Source organism: Plectropomus leopardus, chromosome 8 (genome assembly GCF_008729295.1).
Source record: "Plectropomus leopardus isolate mb chromosome 8, YSFRI_Pleo_2.0, whole genome shotgun sequence".
NCBI lineage: Eukaryota > Metazoa > Chordata > Actinopteri > Perciformes > Serranidae > Plectropomus > Plectropomus leopardus.
In genome coordinates, this window is record NC_056470.1 from 34,797,316 (window position 1) to 34,807,753 (window position 10,438).

Genomic DNA, 10,438 nt, shown 5'->3' on the forward strand with positions numbered 1-10,438 from the left:
TGACCGAGTGACTTTATGATGTGAGCTTGGAGTGAAAGTGTAATGTAGAGGATGACACTCAGAAAAAACCTGAGGGGAGGAACAAACTACAGAGTTATCAATAGTAAGGAAAAAGTGTCACATTTTCACATACCTATTACTTAGAATAATTAAAAAATGTTTACTTCTGACTCTTGGAACAGTCAACAGGCCAACCCCTGATGTCCTGAGGGCCCCTGATGTCCTAAAGGGCCCCTGATATCCTGAGGGCCCCTTATGTCCTGTGAGTCACTGATTTATATGCAGCCAGTGTAAGAATTTTACATATGCGCATATGATCTGCATTCACACTTTGGTCAAATGACTCTGCAGTAGAAACGGGTTTTTATTGCATCCGCCTCGATCGGAGGTTGAATGCGGTAATTTCAGCTCCTGAACTGGTGAGATGCAATGACGCAGCGTCACTAATTACTGTCTGCGTCCTCCGAAACGACGCTAGGACTTTGTCAAAGAGAGAGATAAATAAAGTGAAGAAACCATGAAATGTTTTCAAAGACCTCTGTGTCTGCTGCTTTCTACTATTTACCTGTTCTCCTGCCCACAAACAAGACAAGTCACACACACACACACACACACACACACACACATTGTAGTGATCCACAGATACAACAAGGAAGTTACAGTTAGCAGAAAGAGAGTGCAGCTGCAGGCATCAGCTGTTTCTGTGTGCCTCTCGTTGCTGATTTGGACGCCTTGATAAATTAAAACTACAGTATATTTAGCACTCTGCTTGTTGTAGTTGTTTGTGTTTGGCTAATAAATGTTTTCAGTAACCCAATGCCTTTTTGGGGATGCTACAAGAGTAGATTAAATCATTTTTATTATGAGAAAAATTGACCACCCCCTTGGAATTTCTAACAGTGCCCTCGGTCATTTTATCCTGGCGCCGTGCCGAGCCCGACAAGTCAGTTTTTTGAAAAGGGGAACATTTCTGAACAAATGCACAGTATTCCATTACTCTATCAATAACTGAATTTGGATTTTAGCGTAAAATTCAAACTGACGTTCCCTGTAAGTGATTTACATGTAGTAAAATGATTCAGAGGTACAGTAGTGCACTTTGTGTTGTCAGTGTTATTCTATAGTCTGAAGTCAGGTGATAAACTTAACAGAGCAGCAAACGACAGCAAACAAAGATGTATGCAGCTCTTCTGCTCATCATGGCAGGCAAGTGCTTTACAAATGTTTGTTTTCTTTTGTTACAGCAGGACATACTGTAGATATATTTGTGGTTACAAAACCAACACGTGCTATCGCACAGTTGATAATCTGTTTAACTGGACAAAAAAAGTTTTATATTATAATTTTTGAGCAAAATAAAATTGTTCTTGAATTTTGGTTTCTAGACAATAAAAAAGGGAAAGTTCACAGATTTTTGTCCTCAAACAAAAGTCAGGTTGTTTCAACAGTAGATGCATGTATGCATATTTGAATGTTGAACAGGAGGAATGATAACAACAAGCAAGAACTGTTTCAGTGTACGTAGGGGCATGTGAGCATTGTTTTCAGACTTAATGTACTATGTAAGTGTACTGACAGTATCAGTGGAAGTACTGACAGTAGATAGTTAATATTAAAGCAAAACTGTTAGAACAGATTGCAACTATTGCAGCTTCTTCATTTGGAGCCAGATTTAATAACTTTATACACAATGAGCCAGATTAGTCCGGATGGGGGGGGGGGGGATAAAAATTAAGTGGTTTAATGTAGAATAAATGCATTTTATATATATTTCAGATGTTTTTTAAAGAGTGGCTAAAACTCCCCCAAATCATCCTTTTTTCAGTTGAAAAACCATATATATGGGATTGCTGATTGGTTGTAGTCTTGACATTTGCGTGCAGTATTGACGTTGTGTTTAAATATGCAAAGTGACTGCCCTCTAAAGGTTGAAACCTGCTACTGTGATTGAATTTTCTACTCAGTTCTAGTCTAGTATGGTTAAGTATAATCACTCTTTAAGGTAAAATTATAAAATAAAGTGCAGTCAAATACTACAGTGCTGCAGTGTAAAATGTAAAATAGCCTACAAAATAGCATAAAATAGAAATACTCAAAATTATACTCATGTGCAGTACCTGAGTACTTTGTCACTCCAGCGCTGATTTAAAACACAGACAACAAGACGTCTGAATAGACTGAAATGTGATTTTACAAAAGATCAAAAAGTCATCGGTAACATAAATCTGATCACTGTGCATGTGTGTCTCTACAGGGCTGTGTGCTGTCTCATCGCAGGCTAAACAGTTCCACTTTGTTTATGATCACAAGAACATGACTGAAGCACGAAAATACTGCAGAGAGAAGTACACAGACCTGGTCACTATTGCCGACAGGAAGGACGTGGAAACACTGAACAACATGGCAGATTTAAGCAAAATGAGATACCCAGACGGAGCCTACCATGTGAGTTCACTTTTCTCTGTCCTCTGTTTCACTATTTCCGTTTCAGCTCCGTGAACGTGATATCCCAAAACCATCCCTGATTCAAACTGTGGTCAAAGGTCAAGGTCAATGTGACCTTGTGTCTGTCTCATTCTCCTAAATGCAGAGCTGAGAGAGGTTTTTTTTTTTGGCACAAACAGCCTCTTGGACTCAGGGATGACCTTATTAGATTTTAGTAGTTAATAGACCGAAGGTGGATGGAGAATTCTTTTCACAAATTTTACTATATATTACTTTACAATAAATTTTACTGATTTTTTCCCATTCTGCCATTATTGAAATGTTTTTATCATCTCCTCCATCTTCTGTTTTGTCCGTATCTGTAGGCTCTCTCAAAACTTGCAAAAATATTTCAAAATATTGACAAACTGTCCATTTCCACATGTAGCATTAAGCATAAATGAGCCTTTAGAGTGGTCACCAATATCAGCTGGCGGGTCCTCCCCTGCTGCGACATGCGTGACATCGTGGTTCAAAACAAAACGTAATTCCTTAAAATGTTAAAAAAATGGAAAACGTCTTTTCAAATTATCTATCTCAGGTCAAAGTCATCTCAAATCTGTGTTAGACTCGAGTTAAGTCATGTGACCTGAGTCCCCCACCTCTGCTTTCAGCTGGCCTGGATCGGGCTCTACAAAGATGTGTACCGCTGGAGGTGGTCTCTGTCAGACTCAAGTTACTACAGACACGGGGAGGCGGAGTTCACACGATGGCAGCATGGACGACCGATCAAAAAAGGGCTTGATCAAGGCTGCACATGGATGGATCATGTCGGCGAGTGGGTCGACGTCAGCTGTTGGAATCACAACAAGCCAGTCTGCTTATACGTCACAGGTGAGGACGTTAACGAGTAAGGTTTCCTCTCGGTGCTTCTCTTCGCCTCCTTCGCTGGGAAGGCAGACGCAAACACTGCTGACCAAGTCACCTTTCAGCCCCTCTGCCTCTCCCCCTCGTCTCTTTATTTTCTCCACTTCTTACTTCTTCTTTCCCTCTATTTTCCTCCTTGATTCAGTCCATTGAAGCTCCTGTCATTTATGCACAAGACCTGCCAGTTTCATTTTGAAAATGAACAAAACCGGACTGGATTTAAACCTGAGGGTATTGCAAAATTATACCTGGGCCTGGGCACAGAATCAGAGCTCCAGTCTACACAGCACTTCACTGTGGTCTATTTTCAGGGTCCAAAGTGAAATTTGTCTACGTCAACACCTCCATGACATGGACTGAGGCTCATAGCTACTGCAGAGATAAGTACACAGACCTGGCCAGAGTGAGAAACCTGACAGAGAACCGGCAGGTACAGGAGCTGATACCTGCAGGAGAAAGTGCCTGGATCGGCCTTTTCGGCGACACCTGGAAGTGGTCAGATGGAAGTAGCTCCACATTTAGGTACTGGGGAAAAGCAGAACCCAACGACTCTGCTGAGGAAGAGGAATGTGTGGTTGCTTACTTTGGCTCCAGTGGACGATGGGAGGACTGGCCCTGTGACGGCGAGAGAGCGTTCATTTGCTACAGTCAGCGTGAGTCGATTCAGCAGTGTTCACATTCAGGTTTACTGCAGCGTCAAATGATTATATAACAGAAACAATACAAAACATAAAGTTCTCAACAGTTAATTTTAACCGTCATGGTGCTGATCATATTATTTCCGATTTTTCATATTTTCATTTTTTCATATTCATGGAAGTGTTTGGAAAGTTAGTCAGTTTGTGTCGATTTAAGCTGAAAATATGTAACAGATGGAGGATGTAAGAACCACATTTTGCCCGTTTTTGGTCAAACTGATGACACTGAAATTTTTCCACAGCTGAACCACCAAACCTGACTACGAACAAGCAAGTGTTCAGACTGAGGCTGAGCAAACAGGACTCCTCTCTGGACCTGAATGACCCTGCTGTGGCCCAGAGCCTCTTGAAGCAGGTAAATCACGTTTTATAAGTTAAATCTTTATCAATGCCCAGATAGGAAATTCACACTTATCAGTGCAAGAGACGTTAGATAGAAAGCTATTCACTAGCCCAGTCCCAAAAAAGTTGGGACAGAATGCAATATTTAGAAGTCCTTGACCTTTTTAAAAAAAAAAAACAGTACAAATACAAGATACTTAATGATCAAACTGATAAACGTTTCTTTTTTTTTGTAAAAGTACGCTTACTCTGAATTTGATGCCTGCAACACCTTCCAAAAAAGGTTTACACAGGGCAACAACAGACTGGGAAAGTGGAGGGAAAAACACAAACAGCTGTTGGAAGACTCCACAGGTTAACAGTTTAACTGGTGACCGAATATCATTGCAGGGGATGAAACGGCCGTCCTGGCGCGTGATTCGCCAAACGTTCCTTTAACACATAGTTAATGCCATGAGCCAATCACATATCGTGCAGCTACAGCCATCCTGCTCATAGACCTCCACAGACGAGAATTTGATTTTTCTGTCTTTTTATTTAAATTTATGCAGTTCTACTATAAAAATTGGTCAAACGATGTGGATGGTAGTGGTCTGCACGCACTTGAAAATGAAGCCCGCGCCCATGAACTGCTCATGATGTAGAGGCTCGACCCAAAAATAAACGTGACTGTGATGCAACATTTGAAGCCTGCCCTCGAGTCTAATCCCGAATATCAGAAATAATGCTGAAAGACACACACACGGACACACACACTGCAGGAGCAACGGCTAAACAGGCTTATTTCATTTTGTCCCAGTCTTTTTGCTATCACATTTTAAATCCTTTCAATGCTGACAATGCACGTTGCATCGCTTTCTGATTTCCCAAACTACAGGGTGGGCTAAGGGTCATAATTAGGGAATGTGTGCGCGTTATTATCGGGTCAAAAAAATTAGTGGTATTAAAATGAATTTGCATTAATGTGTTATTGGCATGTTAACTTTGACAGCCCTGAAAAACAAAAAAAAAATGTTAAGTAGAGCTTCAGATGAGGAGAAAATGAAAAAGCGTGCAGAATGTAATCTGTGTGTGTGAGCGATGATGTTGAGGAGTTTTGTGTCTCAGATCAAACAGAAGCTGAAGGACCAGGGGCTGAGTGACGACGTCAGACTGAGCTGGAGGAAGCAGCCGGGTGGAAAAATCTTCCACAAGGAGGAGAAGAAGAAGAAGAAGACCACGAAGGACGAGCTTTAAGCTTCAGCTGTCTGTTTTCAGCAGAGAAAAGTCCCTCGACAGTCCTCATGTAACGGGTCAGAGCAGAGCTGCAACATTTAGCGGATTCATTGATTAGTCACCGCTTGTTTGAATTTATCCTCATAGTCATTTTGCGTGCAACAATTCGAAATATTTGCTGCCCTCAGCTTCTCCCAAAAAATAAATAAAATGCCATTTGCAAGTGTGCATTTTTATTTTTTAAATAATAATAATAACTAAATATATAGCACCTTGAAAACAGAGTTAACAAAGCGCTTTGACAAACAAAATAAAGCAGAAATGGGAAACACAGACAGCGTCACAACAATGAGAAACCAAACAGTCTCACTGAGCACTGAACACAAAGCCAAAAATAATACAAGAAAAAGACCAAAAACAACAGAAACAATAAAAGCAATCAAACAACAAATGAAAGGGAATAAGATTAATAAAACACAAATAACAGAGGAAATAAATAAAAAATTTAAAAAAGAAATAAAAAGATGACATTATATAAAAGTAAGTCTATAAAAATGGGTTTTAAGAAGTCATTTAAAAGAAATCACTGATTCTGCCAGCCTTATTATTATTATTATTATTTCATACACAAAGGCTGTTCAAAATATAAAGCACAGGCAAATGTTGTCTGTGTAGCCTGCTCAGTTATGCAAACTAATAAGAGCCCTGATGATGTATTATCCTGATATGCAAATAATTTTTATTCTAACGTAGTATTGCGTCAAACGTGCAGTTAATGTTTAACGTAATAAGTCATATCATCGGCTGCACATCTGAAGTCACTGACAGAGCAGAAGAGGCGACAGACGAGGATGGAAAAGGTTCTTCTGAGCATCGTCGCTCTGTCAGGCAAGTGTTTTATACATTTTTTAAAAAATGATTAATGTTTGATATCATGTACTGTTTTATCTCCGTGGCATCACTTTTTTGTAAAATGATTTTCCTCCTTTGATGTACAGTCCGACTTTAATGTAGAATAATTATTTCCATCAGAAAGTAATGTCGCCTAAATCCAGTGCTGGAAAATATCTTTGCACATTTACTGCGCTTAATATAATTCTGAGGTACTTGTACTTTTCTTGATTGTTTTGATTTTCTGCCACTTCATACTTCTCTTCATGTCAGAGGTAAATATGATTTATTTACCACATTTATTTGAAAACTTCCTTTTGTTTGTAGATTCAGATTAAAACATGACCAGAACTGAAATGTAATGAAATACATTTAGTGTTTGAATCTCATGCCACTTTCTACTTTAACTCCACCACAGTTGTGACGCAAATATTGAACTTTTTACTACGCTACTTTTACTTGAAAACTCTTGCACACAAATCATATGAAAATATATAAATGCAGCTAAAACTAGTCAATAGATTAGAAAATTTATTTCATTTTTCATGCTAAAATATTTCATGATTTCAGTTCATAAAATATGCTGCTTTTCATTTGAATAAATTCAAGTATTGTAATTAATGTAGTTTTTTCTGTGTTGAGTACTTTTAATATTTAGATACATTTTATTGATAGAATATGAGGTATTAGTACATTTACTTAGGAGAAGGACCTGAATACTGTCTCCACCACTGAATACAACATATAATCAAAAAAATAGATTATGATGTGTTATTAGAAATTACGATAAAACTTTTATTGATCCCAGAGGAGAAACTCACAGGCGAGCCAACAGTATATATATTTAAATGAGCTCCACATTTACACATTTAAATGCATTATTCTGCATTATGAGTGCGTTTACTTTTGTTTCTTTTTTAAACATATTTTTAAGCCATTACTTTTTTACTTTTACTTAACCCTTAAACCTTGAACAACACCAGTTAGCCTTTCACAAGCGGTACATTAAAGCCTTGAAAGTTGATTTCTTGAGAGAGAAATTATTCTGAGTTAATAATAATTACAGAATACAGAAAAAGCCTAAAAACTATATTTATAATTAATGTTGTAATTTTCTATTTTTTGTTTCTTTTTCCTTTTTTTTAAATCTTTTTTTCCCTTTTCCCTTCTTTTGTTAATTTCAGGTAATTTTTTATAACTTATAACTTGTAACAGCTTCCTGTGTTTTTGACAGAACTTAAGCCGATTTGCTCAATTTGTCTTTTTTTTTTTTTTTACTTCAACGCTGCCTAAATCTGTCTGTCTCTGCAGGGCTGTGTGCTGCCTCGTCACAGGCTGAACGTCAGTACCATTTTGTTTATGACCTGAAGAACTGGACTGAAGCACAAAGGTTCTGCAGAGAGAAATACACAGACCTGGCCACCGTCGACAACACAGAGGGCGTCGAAATCCTGAAAGTAATGGCAGATTTCAACATAATAGCCAACTCAGAATATGTGAGTTCACTTCTCTCTCCACTGTTCAGCTATTCCAATCAATCATCAAATCAATCAGACTTTATGTGTAAAGTTTGTTTTTCTCTTATCTTGACACGAGTGCTGTGGATGTTATGTAAAAATGCTGCCTTGAACAAAAGCTAGAGCCAAGTTTGGTTCTTTTTATCATAATCAAATGTTGTTCTCAGCAAGCCTGGATAGGACTGTACGACAACGGGGACAGCTGGAGGTGGTCACTGTCAGATACAAGCTTCTACGGACACGGAGAGACGGAGTTCAGACGATGGCGCAACGGAGAACCAAATAATTTCTACAGTCCAGAGTACTGCACCGAGATGGATGCCGGTGGCTACTGGAATGACTTCAATTGTAAGACCCAATTCAAAGCGGTCTGCTCAGATGTCACAGGTGAGAGTATTAACGAGTTAAAAACATCACAGTTTAGTCTCTTGACCTCTGACCTTCTCTGCTTCTCTTTGAGAAAATCCCGTCAAAGCGTTCTTTAGATACTGAATTTACAAGAATGACATGGACGTGAAGTCACTGTACCTTTGACCCTTAAAATCTAATCATTTCATCAGAGTCCAGGTGGATGTTTGTGCCAAAATTGATTTTAACAAAAAAAGCTGAAGCAGAAGCTGAAAGCTTTCTTAACATAGATCACATTTACTAGAATGAGACAGACACAAGGTCACAATGACCTTTGACCATCAGAACCTAATCAGTTCATTCTTGCATCCAAGTGGACGTTTGCGCCAAATCTGATGTAGTTTCCTCGAAGAGTTCTTGAGATATTGCGTTCACGAGAATAACGCCGGGTTAACGATGGATGTGGAAGCACCCCAAGAGCGCATTTCTCTGTGCCAGTCAGCAGTGATTCTCCCTCTCTGTTCCTGTCTAATCACCTGAGAGCTCTGTCCTTGTGTGACTGTCCCTGCTTGCTTGTGTGTCTCTGGCTGTGTGTCTTTCTCTGTGTATCTGCACACCTCTCTCCCTCTCTGTTTAGACACAACTGCATATTTTATCAATTATCATGATCAAATCATTCAATCGCATCCAATATAGTGTTTATATTGTTTGTAATAGAATATTGATTGTGTTTTCCTGCCAGATTTGCTCGTGGCTCATGGAAAAAATAGGCAGCACGCCAAAACGATCATCTGTTCTCACTCTGAACTCCTCACATGGTGCCACTCTGTCAGGACCTTTCGCGTCTACCTGTGACATTTTAGGTATCCTTCTGCGTCAGCTGTTTACGCTCGAGGATGCCATTACGGTGATGTCAACAAATATACGTGATGGGAAGAAGCAGCCTGTTTCCGTGATGCGACAGCATGCAGAAAACAACACGGTCCTTGTGTTTACACAACAGCGCAGATTGTCACGATGGTTAGGTCAATGCAAAGAGGAAAATGGTAAGGTGTAGAGAAAAAAAACATGCACACATGTCCATATGGCAAGCGAACTCCAAACTCCCGCATGAAACTTGGATCTCCTGTACGAACCTCTACACTCCTGCATGAAAGCTGGTTGCTTGTGGGTCCTGTCGAACTCAACTTCCTGCCCAACCTCTAAGTGCACTCACACTCCTCATATTACGTGGTTAACGTCTTTAAGTGTTTCATGCACATGTGACCAGTTCCATCCTGCTGCTTTCTCATGTGCCGCTGCCCATGCCCGGTGTATGTCCGTGCCTCACGGTCGTCTGCCAGCGTACAGTAACAATGCCAGTTGTGTCCACCCGCGCTCTCATCTTTCGCCTCCTAGCTTACCTTCCAGGGTAAACTTAGTGTAAGACAGATGGATGGACATATTGGCTACAATAAAACATAATGTCTTTAGGCACAGCTGCCGCCAGCACAGAGGCGAAAAAAACCTCCCTATAAAATATCTATGTTGAATGTAATATTTACACAGCACCTCACTGTGGTCCTTTTTCAGGGTCTAATGTGACATTTGTCCTCATCGGCCGCTCTATGAACTGGACCGAGGCTCAGAGCTACTGCAGAAAGCACCACACAGACCTGGTCAGTGTGACGAACATCACAGACGTCCAGAGAGTACAAAAGCTGATCCGAGGAGAAAAAGTCTGGATCGATCTTTACAGAGACCCCTGGAGGTGGTCGGATGGGAGCAACTCCTCATTCAGGTTTTGGGCAGAAGGACGACCTAATAGCGACCATTTGATGAAGACCTGTGTAGCTGCAAGCTTCAACAACTTCGGACGCTGGGAGAGCTGGAGCTGCGATTTAAAGAGAGCATCCGTCTGCTACAGTGGTGAGCTATCATTCATTTATCCAGGGCAGTCTTTGGCAAAGGCAATACAGGAGGTCACCTAGAGCGCCACACGCTGGAGAGGCGAAAATAACAAATGAACAGATAAAGAGAGAAATAATCATAAACTCAGCGCCCCTGTTGTTTCTCATCATTGACCTGCTGGTCCGC